We start from the raw sequence: 16,304 nt of genomic DNA on the forward strand, positions 1-16,304 counted from the left end.
GTTCCATTTTTTTTTGTTGTTTTGTTTTCTTTTTGGGGTTCCACTGATTGATGTACTAATTTCCTTCTTTCCAAGCCCTACTCTGTATGTTGGTTCAAATACAGAGCTAGCCCTTGCATAAAATGTGTACTGGAGTTAGAAGGCAGGCAGTTGAATCTGCCATGTCTTTCCAGCCAGAATAGTTAGTACTCTGAAATCATAGAAGACAGAAAGCAGAACACCACTTTATCCCCTCTACACTATAACCTTTGGCTTCTTTTTAACATGAATGCAGTAAATCTTTGATTAACCATGCTCAGCTAATGGAACCTCCATGGAAATGGAATTTTTCTTTCTGTCCTTCACATAAGAAGACATAAAAATGAAAAATTTTTAAGGAAACCAAATGACTAACTTCTGGAGCAAGAATGGGATGGAAACAAGTCATTTGGGTGTCTACTCCTAATCCAACGCTTTAGCAGACATTGCTAATCTATTATGGCACAAACTTTACTTCTCAACTGTGTTCCAGACAACCACACTAATTGATTGGGTTTGGCTAGAATTGCTGTCCTGGTTCTGGAGTATTCCCTGGGGTTAATCACACTGAGCCCAAATCTCTTATACTTTCAATATTAGTATATATATATATTTTAATAAAATCATCATAGACCCTTGAAGAGTAAAAGGGATGCAAGTACTATTCAGTATTCTGTTCTACTCTATTATACCATGCTTACTAATGACTAAAACAAAAATGCACAATATTCTTCATTCTCTCATTTGCCGTTTATCAAACATATACCCCAGAATTTTTGCTTGGTCCTGGTGAAACTCAATCCCACCTCTTGAGCCTTGTGGTAGGAAGAAATGAATAAAACATTAGAGAATATTATGACAGAGTTATGCAAAAGATTTATCACATTATTATTTTCTCCTCCCAGACCCTCACTCCCTTCACACACATGCAAATACACACACACACACACAAACATACAGCTTGTCCTCACAAGCTGTGAAGGATCTTGACTGTCTACAGATTAAAGTTCAAACTTAGGCTGGCATTCAAGATCTTCAATAATCTGTATTATTACTTGTTCTCAAGTAGTATATACTCTTGTGTAATTGAACTACTTTGTTTTTTCCTTGTACAGCTCACTTGATTTTCTGTCTCACTGCCTTTTCCCTTCATCTATAATGCTCGCCTTCCCTCCCCCTTTTCATTTTTCTTCTTTCCAATCACCGTATATGTAAATCCTACCTACCATTCTTCAAATCCTATGTACCCCACAAAGCTTGTCTTTGTTATCCTTGTATTAGTTTCCTAGGGCTGCTGTAACAAATTACCACAAACTTGTTGGCTTAAAACAATAGAAGTTTATTCTTTTACAGTTCTGAACCATGCTCCCTCCGGAGGCTGTAAGGGAGAAGCTGTTTCTTGCCTCTTCCAGTTTCTGCCAGCATTTGGTGACTGCTGGGATTTCTTGGCTTGTTGGTGTGTCAGTTCATTCTCTGCCTCTGTAGTCACATTGCCTTCCTCACTTTTGTGTGTTTCTCCCTCTGTCTCATTCTTACAGAAATACATGTAATTGTGTTTAGGGCTCAATGAGATCCTTAATCACATCTGCAAAATCTTTTTTTTTGTTTTGCCCTATAGAGTAAATTCATAGGTTCCATGGATATCTTTTGTGGCGGGGGGGCATTATTCAACCTATTACAATCCCAAAGGAAAGTAAGCTCTCCCTCCTCTAATCTTCTGTAGCCCTTTATCTTTAATGATTCTGTCCACTTTTTAACCTCCAGTAGTCCATAAATTAGATTAATTATGGAAAAATTTGAACGAGATTGAATAAAAAAATTGAGTCAAGGAAAAGAAAAATGATCTATTTATGTTTAAGGTATTATACTAGCTAAAACTCAGAAAAATTATAATAGGCTTTACTGTGCATAGGCTATAGTGCCATACATTTGAGTATTAGAGATATCAGCAGTGAGAAAAGACATAGTATGGAATATATGGTTGTGTGGAATTTATGGCAAATTCTGATGAGAGACTCACGATGCAAACTTGTAGAGTTCTGGAACATGGCAGAATATGCAACAGAGAATGAAATGCCTTTTAAAAAAACAGCTCCTGGCGTGCTACAGAGCCCCAAGAGAGCTAAAGTGCCTGACATTGAGGTACAGGTGATATTGTAGCCACAACTGGCCTTAATGAACTGGTTTCTGTTGGATCAACCATCTTATATAAAGTTGAGCAAGTTCAGCAACAATCCATCATAAGGTGAAAGTGGTGCCTTCAGGATTGAACACAAGCAGGACCAGAGGGCACAACAAGTTGCGTGAGTATGTAGCCTAGACTCCATGTCATGCACTACTGTTGTCCAGATGCCTCTTCCTCAGCTCATACCTCCATGGTTGATCTCTTATGATCAGCTAGTAAAGGAAAAAAAAGCCCACATTTGGTTCATGGGTGAGTCAGTTTGAAATTGTGGTTGAACTCTTGCCCCACTTGGGTGGCCTTGAAAGAGAAGTGATCAGAGAATATCCTTCCAATGGGCAGAGCCTTGGGAGGTGCACCTGGTCCTCCACTTTGTGTAGCAAGAGAAATAGCCCAACGTTAGAATATACATGGATTCAGGGGCAGGGGTGAATAGCTTGGTTGGTTGCTCAAGGGCCTGGAAGAAGAAAAATGGTTATATTAGGGACAAGGAATTCTGAGATAGAGGCATGAGAATGGGTATATGAGAGTGGACAAGAAGTATGAGAATCTTTGGATTGCATATTAATACCCACTGGAAATCATCTAACATAGAAAAGGCACTAAACAACCAGGTAGACTAAAACCCTGTCTGGGTGATAGTCAGCCTTTGTCATTGCAATCTGCCACCCTAATGAAGGCACAATTGGTACACAAATGAATTAGTTATGGTAGCAGGGATGGAGGAGGACATGCATGGGCCTGACAACATGGGATCCAAATTACCAATGCTACAAGAGCTACTGCTGTTCCTGAACACTCAGTCCGCCTTCAGCAGACAGCAATGCTGAGTTCCCAGTGTGATGCCATCCCTTGAAGAGACTAATCAGTCAGTTGGTGTCAAATTGACTACATTGGGCCTCTTCTACCATACAAGAGCCAGAGCCAGAGATTCGTATTGATAGTAGTATACGTGGACATGGACTTGCTTTTCCTGTCTGCAGGGCCTCAGCTTGCACCAGGATTGTGAGGCTTACAGAATATTTGCTCTAACAGCATGGGACTGCACTTTACTTCAAAGGAGATACAACAGTATGCATATGACCATGGGATCCCTGCTCATATCACATACGACACCATTCAGAAACTGCTGGTTTGATGGAATGACGGGAAAGTCTATTGAAGGAACAGCCTGTTAGAGGCACTGCTGAAGTGTCAGCTCAGAGGTGATACCCTGTGATTTTGGGTTGCCATCCTCTAAGAGATTGATAACTTTTATGTGGTCCCCAAGAGGTAGAATACATAGGTCCAAGAATCAAGGAGTGGAAATAGTATCGGCTCCACCTACTGTCATTCTCAATAATCCACTTATGAAATTTCCATCTCAGCAACTCTGGGCTCTGAGAGTTTGGAAGTTTTGGTTTTCAAAGGGGAATATTTCCACCAAGGGACACAGCCAGAGTTCAACTGAAAGATAAGCTGTGGCTGCTACCTGTTCTTCAGACTACTTGTTTCAAGGAGACATGGCATAAGAGGGCATAGAGACCTTAGGATGAGGATCTGAATTATGTCACCAGACAAGTCATAGAGATTAGCATGCATGCCAGCGGAGGGTGAGAGGAATCTGGAATGGATAGTAAATGAAGGTAATGATGAGGATCACTTATAGCTCAAGATTAGCTGCAGTGATGGGGGCTGTATACTCTTCCCCATTTACCTTCCTCTTCTAAGATTCCCTCAGGAAGAGAGTCTCACTGGAATCCTGAAGGAGCTGCTTCTAGACCTTAAACAAAGAAGTAGCTCCAGGCAGACAAGGGTTGGACTGTGGTGGATGCTGTGGTGTGCCACCCAGCTATCGGCCTTCAGGAATGAAGGACTTACTCCTCCAGCTACTGGGAATGCTGCCTGCAGAAAGTGCTCAGCTGTCAGCCTCCACTTAGATTGCATAGGCTGAATGGAGCCACCTCACTCAAGGTCACACACATGTCCATCATGACTGATCGACATGAACGTCTAATGGCTCAACCTCTTTGCCCCAACTCAGCATAACTCTGATCTGAAAATGCTGATCATCTTATCTTCAGAACTCCCTAGAGTCAACTGAGGCCTCCTTTAGTACTGTGTCACAGTTCAACCTCTTTCTTTGCTTAATCCTGTTTCTTTCCCTGCTTTCCTCCAGGGGTTGATCATAAGAGCACTCCCTGTTAATACTCCTAATACGGTACAGGGTCTGCTTCCTGGGGAAGTCAACCTTCATTAATATTTTTCTGGGCTCTCAGCTTAGCGTTAATGGGGCCCTGCCATAAAAGTGGGATAGGCAGTATAAGGCCTCCAACTGAGAGATGTCATTGGCTTAATTTTGCCATCAACTAGTTTTTTGACCTTGGGTAAACTCTTAACTTTTCTCATTCATACAAGTTTTTATTTTGAATGTTTACTATACAATACATTTTGGTAGACAAAACTCAATTCCTTTCCTCAAGGAGCTTATAGGTCTAATAGATCTTAGGTTCTTTATTTATATTATGAAGGGGTTGGACTTGAACTGGTGTTTCTAAACCTTTTGTTAATTTAAGTCCTCATGTCAGGCCCCATAACCTCCATTTCACTCTGGTTGAGAATCACTCTCTTCTGGTGTATGCCTGGGAACGAAGAATATTTGGTTAAGATTTGTTTTATGAAAATAATATTTTTCATTTTGCAAAAAGAAAATTACATAGTAGATATGCCGTTTCAAACTGTACGTCCGAAGACCTTGGTGATTTTGGTAGCACCATTCAGGATCAGTCAGGCTGGGTTCAGTCAGGGGACAGAAACCATATTAGTTACTTAAACAGGGAATTTAATATTAAGAATTAGGAATTTGGCATAAAGCTAACTAGAAAACTGAAAAGGAGAAAGGAGAATACTAAGGCACAAGCAACAAAAATAAGAGATTGAAATGACTAGAATTTAGGAGCTTAGAAAAGAGGCCTCATACACCTGAGTCCCAGAACTCTGAGGAGGGGGCACTGCCATGTTGGTGCTGATAGCCCTGGGGCAGGAGGACAGGATAAGACTGGTTTGGCAAGTGTTGGGAAAGTGGCAAACTAGAATTAGCTGTTGCTATAGAAGGACAATGCTGCTGCTGGCCTCAAGAAGTGTTGGGACGACGCTAACAAAAATGGCAGACCCAGAAAGCCTGGAGGAAGCAAACAGAAAGCAGACAGAAGGAACAGGTTGATTATGGCTCCTTCTAGGATTCCTTTTCCACAGAATTCAGCATGGAGCCAGCTTGGCAAAGCAAAAATGTGGTTTACAAGGTCCCAGCCAGCCCTAGCATCAGAAAGTGGAGTGTACAAGTCTGTTTTAGGACTAAGAGACAATAGCTAAATAACTGACACAATCTTTAAGATATTTTTGAGCTTTAGGATTCTGTTTATCTGCCTGTTAGACCTGCACAGGGTCATAAGTAAGAATCTTTATGGTTTGCCTTTTTTTGAGATGTTTTCTTTTTATGTACCTTGATTCAGAGAGTAAATAACTTATTTCAGATTTTTGGTCTTCTACTTCATTGCCTGGCTTGAATTAATGAATGTGCCTGTTTTAGTTCTGTGCTCGTTTTTTTTTTTTTTTATTGTTGTTATATTTGTTATTTACAACAGTTAAAAATAATCCCATTTTTTTGTTAGAGATTTTTATTAAATAAGGGCTTTTGAATTACCTAAAATAGTGTGTTTAATTGTCTTGGTTACAAATTAAAACACTTTACATATTATTCCAAGTTATTCTTTCAAATGCTGGAATTTCAAATGTTTCCACACATTAAATTTTACATAGTTTTATGATTTTTTTTCTTTGAATAATAAATCTGGGCTTTAAAAATATTCTCCAGACTATGGGGTATTTAACTGGCCCTCTGTTAGAACAGCTTTTTTTAGTCTAAGCTACTGCCTGACTTCCAAACTTGGTTAAACATTCTTATTATTCTCCTTTTAACATGGCTTAATATGCTGCTCTTTAACGTGAAAATATTATTTGCTCACAAGGAGTTCTCATGAAAGTAGACTTTATATAAAATGTGGTATTAAACTTTCAGTAGGAAATGGTCAAATAAATAGAGAATATTAAAAGTGAGGTGTTCAAAGAGGAATGGTGGTTTAATTAGCTAAAGTGTACTTAAAAATGTCTATTGACATAAACTAACAAACATATGAAAATGTAGTTAGTCACTGGTGTTTATCAGTTGAAACTTTATTATAAAGAAAAATCTATGAAAAAACTTTTATTTTCTATATAAATGTATGCAGTAGTCCAAAAACATTCTCTAAGATCCAAATTGTGAAAATGGGTTCTAGTTAAGCTTAATGAAAGGCAGTAACTGTGCCAGACCCCCAAATACAGCAAATTCTTTTCCATAGGTAAATTTATAAATCCCTTAACACACTTGCTGAAAGTCCAACCTGAACCGAACAGTTGGTATACTGGGTTCTTTTATCCCAGTTTTGGGAACCCGCTGTTCTTGAGACATGTTTAAATGGTTCTACTGTTATTACTGCAGGTGTCCCTTTTCAAACAGGTCTCTCAACAATTAGATTGTTTAGTTTTTTAAGAATTCTCAACTTTGTTAAGATGCCGCCTGTAGTCAGAGGACATCTGGAAACATTGGAATTAGCTTTTAAAAAAGTAATTGCGGTTACCATAATCACTAATACTCTGATACTCCAAACTCATCTATTAACCTACTAGGGAGTTCTCATCCAGGAAGTCAGAAGTTGCCTTTAATTGATCTGTGGTTGCCACCTGAATATTCATGTTGAACTGATTTGTTTTTCTAAACGTGTCTAACACATGTCCAGCCTGTATGGAATAAAGCTCACACAGTGTAGTTTAGCCAAAAATAACCTGTTGGCTGGTAATTTTTAGAACTTTTACTATTTCTATAAATATTAAAGGCAGTGTCCTCTAGTACTTAATATGTGGCCTCTTTCCAGTCACTGGAGGAATAATTTAGTTGGTGAATAAACTGAACCCCTGTCTTGGGTTTTTCCTCATGGTTCCTGCTCTAAGCATTTTCCTACCTGTTTAATTCAGGGTAGGTGGATAAAAGAAAGTAACATAAAATGAAAACTATGCTGTTTTTATTGTTGTTTTTATTTTATTGGCTCTGATAAAATGTTTCTTAAGAGTTTGAAGGCATTACATTGAGGGTCCTAGCTCATCAAACGATCTTTTTTTCCATTGTTTTCACTATTTGTCTAGATCACTGAAAGTAGATTTCAATGATCTCAACTTTAGTTTCCTAAATGTCAAGATAAATTATAGTTTATGCATGTTTAAGATATTTTAGGACTAAAATTTTGTTTTACTTTATTTTCTTTATTTTTTGGTGAGGAAGATCAGCCCTGAGCTAGCATCCATGCCAATCTTCCTCTTTTCCTGAGGAAGACTGGTCCTGGGCTAACATCTGTGCCCATCTTCCTCCACTTTATATGAGACACTGCCACAGCATGGCTTGACAAGCGGTGCAGTGGTGCGTGCCAGGGATCCCAACCCGGGTCACCAGCAGCTGAGCGTGCTCATTTAACCACTACACCATGGGGCTGGCCCGGGACTAAAATTTTAAAGAAAACCATTTTTAATTTTAAAAGTGTGTTCCGAATGTAGCATTTCATGTTAAACTTTTTCAGTAATTTCTTTTTCAATATTCATTTGAAATTTTGAACTTATTTATAAGTGATTGTTAGCAGAATCTGCTAATTATCCCCAATGTCCGTTCTTTCTTTTTAGCAATAGAAACTGTTGGTCTCCAGCTGGGCACATGGCCCCTAAGCTAAAGACTAAATTTCTCAGCCTTGTTAGAGCTAGATGTTTTTACATGTCTAAGTTTCTACCTATAGCATGTGAATAGAAATTATAAATGCACCTTCTGGGTCTTGCCTTTAAAAAAATTTGGTGTACAGATCCCTCTATTTCATTCCATTATCCTGTAGGCTGGCCCTTGACCATTGTGGTAGTGAGCCAGCTTCAACCACACAGATGAGGGCAATACTCTGAGGGGATGTCTGAAAAACAAGAGGGAAGGGCCCTGGTTCCTGGGTGACCCCAAGGAGCAGGCTGCCTTCCATTCCTCTCCACTTGCCTACCTCTGAATGGTGAGGGAGCATTAAAATTCTACCTTATTTGAGCTACTGTATATTTGGGTCTTTTGTTACAAAAGATTAGTTTATACTCTAACTAATACAGATAGGATTTTAAGAGAAAATTTTTTTGATGACTTGGAATTTCAAAGAAGGCTCTAGAGGCCAAGGCTCATAGATGCTAAGTATCTACATTCTAAACTTAAGCACTAGCCCATCTGTGCAAGGTTGGAAAAGGGGGCTTCCAAAACTGAGTTCTTCTCTCGTTAACCTATCGCCTACCTTCCTCCTATGTAAAAGAAGGCTGGGGATTACTGAAGATTGAAAGATGGAGGCCTGTATTGAGTATTTTTTGAGAGAGAGAGATCAGTGTTGTATGATGTTTCCTCTCCCACCTTTCCCACAAAGAGGAGAGTGGAGCTGGCCTCTACCTCAAGTCAAGTGATGGGGCCTTGAAGAGAACCATTTAGAGAACTTCACATGTGGCACTGGGAATTTAGGATTTTAAGAGAAAATTTTTTTGATGACTTGGAATTTCAAAGAAGGCTCTAGAGGCCAAGGCTCATAGATGCTAAGTATCTACATTCTAAACTTAAGCACTAGCCCATCTGTGCAAGGTTGGAAAAGGGGGCTTCCAAAACTGAGTTCTTCTCTCGTTTGCGTGGCAACTGCCTCACTCCTAAGAGCCTTAAGTCAAAGGCTGGCTGAAGGGGCTTACTGGTAAAAAACAAAAAGAGAGGGATGTATTGAGGTCATCCTGTGTTCCAGAGTTTTGTTGGGCAACTCTCAAAGGGTTAAAAATGTTTTCCCATTTATAGCAAGTAACTGAGTGTGAAGCCTTTATGGACACCTGTATGACGCCAAGTGGATCTCTTTGTGGTCACCCCTGGTTGAGCATCAGTTTCAGGTTAAATTTACAGTGTCATATTCATGGGCTATGCATTAGGTTTTATTGAGGACAGTGAAACATAAGGTGAATCAGTCAGAGTCTAGTCAAGAAACAGGAAACTATTTATTTATTTTTTGTGAGGAAGATTGGCCTTGAGCTAACATCTGTTGCCAATCCTCTTCTTTTAGCTGAGGAAGATTGGCCTTGGGCTAACATCTGTGCTCATCTTCCTCTAGTTTATATGTGGGACGCCTGCCACAGCATGGCTTGGTAAGCAATGCGTAGGTCCATGTCTGGGATTTGAACCTGTGAACTCTGGGCCACAGAAGCAGAGCACGTGAACTTAACCACTATGCCACTGCTTCTGCCCCCAGGAACCCAATATTTTAACAGAGAATTTTATGTAAAGAATTCTTAACCAGATACCCCACTTTAAGTCTTGGGGTACAAAAGGGAAGAGGGTGGTATTTTTAAATCTCAGAGGCTTGGAGGAGGGATCCTGAGCTGAGACAGACTTCAGAGGAGGGGTCAGTGCCTGATTTGTGCTGGTACTACAGGAATATGGGGACTGGGCTGAGAACTCTGGGGAAGGGCACTGGCTGGCTGATACTGGTATCTCTGAGGGACACAGTGAAGGTGGTTTTGGGAGTGAAATTGCAACCCACTGCTGTGTTAGGATCAGCTATCTCTGCTGGGGGTAAATTGTCATTGCTGGGTGATGCTGACAGAAATAGGAAGCATGCAGGAAGAAATAGGTTCTTTTCCCCTCTTCGTTTCCTCTAGTCTTTGAGTGATCCTATTGACAGAATACAGCAAGGAGCCAGGTATTCCTTTTGGATAGGATCCTGGTTTGAATGATCCCAGGCCACCATACCTACAAAGAGTTCCATATTTTGTCTTCAAGATTCACATATTTCAATCAGCCATTGGAGGGGGAATGCAATTTCTTCTCAGATGCAGCCCTGACTATTCTGCTGCCATATCTGCTTTAGTTTTCTCAGGAGCAAGTCATTCAATAGATGATTGTGTCCTCCAATTGCAGGGACTATGTGAGAAGTTTTCCAGGTGGCTTTTTTTAAGTCCTTCTCTCAAGGCTTAGGGTGAACTGAAGATGTCACCCACACTTTCTCTAGAGTGGGCTGGAATTACAGCTTTCTTTATGGAAATCCTTTTTACAAATACTTTCATAATCCCCATCAATGAAATCCTTTATAGCCTTGATAAAGATGAATTATCTGTCCATTTGTTAGCTACCTATTTTGAAATTTCGTCATGGTGTGAATGGCTCTGGCAATGGTGAAGAACCAGATGTTGAAGATACACATGAAGAGTTTGAAAAAAATTGTTCAAATGCTTAACTGGAACAAAGCAATATTTCTAGATTACTATGCAGTCTTATATGTGATTTAACTATATAACTAAATTAATATTATAAATAGGCATGTGGCAATTCCATCTAATACATAAAAGTTTATATATTCACTTTGGAAAAAAAAACTTTTTAAATGGATTTTCCAGTGAGAAAATAGATCACTTTATATTAAGGGTAGCCTTATATCTAGGCGTACATGTTGGCACATAAATGTGTCATAAACCACAGCTTAATTAGGCAAAAAGCCATAAATCAATATTTTCCTCTCCTCTTTATATTTAAATACACCAAATAATATAAAACTGAGGTCCCTACCACCATTTTTCATACTTCTGATGAAGAATCTGTATCACAAATATATGGTTAACATTTCAACAATTCTTACCCACTGAGTTTCTTCCTAATGGTGGATTATATATTTCTGGGATTTAAATACCTGGCATTTAAAATTTAATTTTGATGGAACACTTTTTATTTTTGGATATCATATTGCTGATACTAGTTTATTAGCCTTTAAAATGTTTCTTGAATAATGACCTTTCTAATTTAACTTGCACTGAGACATTAGCTTACTAATCTGAATCTTTTATTATTTGACTCTGATTTAATCTCTAAGAATTTTAACATTAATAATAATTTAGAAATACATTAAAATCTTTATTATTACAGTATCCTTTTAGAACTTCCAGTGGAATCTTTTTTAAATAGTTTCTGTTTCTCTGCAGACTTTCCCCATCTGTTTACTTATCACGTCTATTTTTTTCTTAGGTAGTTGAACATATTTATAACAGCCTCTTTAAAGTCTTTTCTGCTACTTCCAACATCTGAGACATTTCAGAACCTTTTTCTATTGGCTCCTTTTTATTTTGATATGGGTCAGGCTTTATGTCTTTTCTCAAAAAATTAAAATATTTTTTAATTTTATACTGGACATTGTGTAGGGTAGGTTGTAGTGACTTCATATTATATTGTCTTCCTTTGAGTATTGAGTTTCTTTTTTCTGGTAGGCAGTTAAATTACTAGAAGATCCTTTTGACCTGTCAGAATTAGAATGATTTGTTAGTATGTGTCTATTTCAGATTTGTCCCTAGTCCTAGGGTTTATCTCTTCTTTTAGGTTGTGATTCTTACCGTTAAGACATACCCTTTTGAGAGTTACAGCTGAGTACCTGAGGAGCTCAGCAAGATCTTTCCATTCCCTTTTGCCAGAACACGACATTTTTCAGCTTTGTGCAACTTTTCTTTTTTTCCATTCAGTTCCGAGCAGCTGTTGTCTGCCAGGCCTCGGAGTCTCAGTTTGAAATGCATGGGTCTGGTCTTGGCAAAAGCCCTGAGGGGAACTCCTATGCATGCTTCTATGTCATCCCTTCATCACAACTCCCTCCTCTGTGAATTCTGCCATAAATTCCAGCTGCCTCAGTACTCCAAACTCCAGTCTTTGCCTTGTCAGCTCAGTGAGACTGACACTTTCTACTTGAGCTCCCGCTCACTGCGCCATCATATATAAAGAGCCCTAGGGGCTCACCTGATGTGTTTCTCTTTTATAGTACTGGCTGTCCAATTTATAAAAGCAGTAAGTCATATATTTTGTCCAGGTTTGTAATTGTTTATAGCAGAGGGTAAGTCTAATATGAGATACTGTACCATGGCCAAAAGCAGATGTCTATGCTCCTCCAAATCCTTTCTATAATTATCTGTTTTTCCACTCAAAATCTGAATGCTAAATGACTGTAAAATCTTTTAAAGCTTATTACTATTATTTTTTTTGTGAGGAAGATCGGCCCTAAGCTAACATCTGCCAATCCTCCTCATTTTTTGCTGAGGAAGACTGGCCCTGGGCTAACACCCATGCCTATCTTCCTCCACTTTATATGGGACACTGCCACAACATGGCTTGACAAGTGGTGCGTTGGTGGGCGCCCGAGATCTGACCGGCGAACCCCGGCCCACCGCAGCGGAGCACGCGCACTTAACCACTTGCGCCACCGGGCCAGCCCCAAAGCTTATTTTTAAAATAGTTGCTCTGCTTTTACACACTTCCCAAATTATTCTATGAAGCCAGTATTACTCTGATACCAAAACCGGATAAAGACAGTACAAGAAAAGAAAACTACATGCCAATATCCTGTGAATGTAGAACCAAAAATTCCTCATCAAAATATTAAAAAACTGAACCCAGCAAACATATAAAAAGGATTATACACTATGATCAAGTGGGGTTTACCCTAGATATACAAAGTGGATTCAGTATACAAAAACCAATCAATATAATAGACCATCTTAACAGAATAAAGATAAAAACCTATGATCAACTCCAAAGATACAGAAAAAGCATTTAAAGCAAATCCAACACTTTTTCATGATAAAAACACTTGACATACTAGGAATGCAGGGAACTTTCTCAACCTTACAAAGGGCATGTATGAAAAACCCAAGGCTAACATCTCACTTAATGGTTAAAGACTGTTAGTTTTACCCCTAAGATTAGAAACGACGAAAATGTCCACTCTAATTATTTCTATTCAACATTGACTGAAAGATCAAGCTAGGGCAATTAGACAAGAAGAGGCAATATAAGGCGTTCAGATTGGAAAGAAAGCTGTAAAACTATCTGTATTCACAGATGACATGATCTTGTATGTAGAAAATCCTAAGGAATGCATATACACAAAAATTATCAAACAAATGAATTCAGCAAGGTTGCAATATATGTGATCAATATGCAAAACTCTATGTTACGTCTATTCACTAGCAATAAATAATCCAAAAATGAAATTAGAAGATAATTCTATTTATAGTAACATCTAAAAGGATAAAATACTTAGGAATAAATTTAACAAAAGAAGTGTGATATTTGTATACTGAAAAGTACAAAACATCATTAAGAAAATGAAAGAAGACCTAAATAAATGGAAATATATGAATTGGAGAACTTAATATTGTTAAGATGGAAATCCTCTCCAGATTGACCTACAGATTCAATGCAATTCCTTCCAAAATCGCAGATGCCTTTTTTGCTGGAATTGACAAGCTGATCTTGATATTCATATAGAAAGGCAAAGGACCCAGAATAGCCAAAGAATCTTGAAAAAGAACAAAGTTGGAGCATAGACCCTGCTTAATTTCAAAACTTATCTCAAAGCAACAGTAGTCAAAACAGCATGGGATTGGCATAAGGATAGATATCTAGATCAATGGAGTAGAATGAAGAATCAAGAAATGTGCTGAGACAACTGGATATTGTTAAAAAACAAAATTCAACCGAGTAAATGTGAAGACCTAACTGGCTTTCTTAAGCAATTCATGAATGAGGCAGCATCCCATCTACCAAGAAGAAGGGAGGGTGTTGGGAGGGGTTGTACAATATGGAAGGTTTTATAGGAAGAAAGGTGGGGCTAGACAGCTATTAGCAAAAGAAGAAAAAGGATTATTTGAAGGCCAGACCACCTCCTCTTGGGGGAAGGGAATGGCAGGGGTCTTTGTTATGCAGATTGCCTCTTCTTCTTCTGGGAGGTTGGAGAGTACCCACGTGACAGATCACCTTACTGCTGCTTGACTGGAAAATTCCAAACTCGTCAATTAAGATTACATTTCTGGGAGAGGTTGAAGTTGCAATTAGATCAGGTATTAAATCTCGGTTTAGTATCAGGGGCTTTAGCATGAGTGATGCCATTTGGGGCCTGTGGTTTTCTTTTTAGCAACAACTATATGCAAATAAATGAAGTTGGACATCTGCCTCATGTCATATACAAAAATTAACTCAAAATGGATTGAAGACCTAGATGTAAGAGCTCAAATTATAAAATTCTTATAAGAAAACATAAGCATAAGTCTTTGAGACCTTGAATTAGGTAATTGTCTCTTAGGTGTGCCACTAAAAGCACAAGTGTAAAAGGAGAAAAATACATAAATTGGATTTTATTAAAACTTTTACCCTAATATTCATAGTTGCATTTCTTATAATAGCCAAAAGGTGGAAACAATCCCAATGTTCATCAACTGATGATTGGATAAACAAAAGGTGGTATATCCATATATGAAATAATATTTTGCCATAAAAATGAATGAAGTACTGATACATGCTACATCATGGATGAACTTTGAAAACATTACACTAAGTGAAAGAAGCACATATAAGAGGTCACATATTGTATGATAACATTTGTGAGAAATGTCCAAAATATGCAAATGCATAGAAAATATAGATTAGCAGTTGCCAGAGGATAGGAGAGGGGGGATGTGGAATTACTTCTAACTGGTATGGGGTTTTGTGGTATAATAAAAAATAAATATTTGGTGTTTGTCTCTGTTTCTGGCACAGAGCTCCTAAAAGTCTTGGAATTTACTGTTGTCAAAAGAAAAATTCAGAGAGCTTTACTTGATATGATTATGCTATTGAGTAAGAAAGAAACTGTGAACAGCGAGACTTCAAACCTGAACGTGACATGAAGCTCAGAGGCTTGATATTACAGGATGGCTTACAAAGTGAAAATGATTAAGTTGTTTAACCTTTACAATGATTGGTTATTACTATGGAGATTTCCAGATGGCAGGAGATTGGTTAAAAGTGATTATTTTTTATTATTTTTGAAAGTTGACCTAAGTTTCATTTATGATTGTCAGAGGCATTCACAAAGAATGCCTAAGTTAAATTTTGCTTACATGCATGGAATAAACTAGATTAAGTTTTACTTATGTGACTTAACTAGTTTTATCGGCTTGGAGGATCTCGAAGCCTAGTCTCCATTTTATTTTATTTAAACACTGTTTGTGTAACATCATAATGAAGTGACTCATGGGGGAATCCTAGATGGCTTCAGTATGGGAGCTGGTTGCCAGAGGGTTAGAACTTTCAGCCCCACCCACTGACCTCCAGGGAGGGGAGAGAGGCTGGAGATTGAAATCAATCAACAATGGGCAATGATTTAATCAATCATTCCTACAATATGAAATCTCCATAAAAACCCCTAAATGAATAGGATTTGGAGAGCTTCTGGGTTGGTAAACACATTGTCATGCTGGGAGGGTGGCACCCCTTGAGAGGGCCTGGAAGCTCTGTGCCAGCCCTCCTCCTCCATACCTTGTTGTATATCTCTTCCGTTTGGATGTTCCTGAGTTGTATCCTTTATAATAAACCAGAAAATGTAAGTAACATGTTTTCCAGAGTTCTGTGAGCCATTCTAGCTAATTATTGAACATGATGGGGGTTGTGAGAACCTCTGAATTTGTAGTTGGCTGGGCAGAAGTGTGGGTAGCCTGTGATGAATAAATGAAAATCAATAGGATATATTGGAGTATATAAGGAAGCCATTTGGTTTAAAACTAATTTGGCCTAACCTTGTTTTTCCAAAAGGGTCTGATGAGGCCTGTTGAGCATGCATTGTATATCTGCTTTAAATGTTTACTATGTCCCAAAGACAAAAATGATACCATTAAAGATAGAGATGTAGCTTCCCCCCATATCAGCATTTCCTTAAGGATAAGCATCTCTTCCTAGAAACTAAGGATTAATTACTGACCTGCTGTGCTCACTTTGTGACCACTGACCTGCTGTGCCAGCTAGCATCTCATGACAGTAATAAAAGGGACATTCCTGTCACATGTGATGTACGCTCTTTGTTCCAAGATGGTATATAATCACTCTGTGTACCCCACTTCTTGGGGAAGGAAGCTTCCCTGGGCTATAGTCCTCAGACCTCGCTTATAATAAACTCACCTCAAATTTTAATTTATAGATTGATTATGG

The sequence above is a fragment of the Diceros bicornis genome, chromosome 1 (assembly GCF_020826845.1).
Source record: "Diceros bicornis minor isolate mBicDic1 chromosome 1, mDicBic1.mat.cur, whole genome shotgun sequence".
Taxonomy (NCBI): Eukaryota; Metazoa; Chordata; class Mammalia; order Perissodactyla; family Rhinocerotidae; genus Diceros; species Diceros bicornis.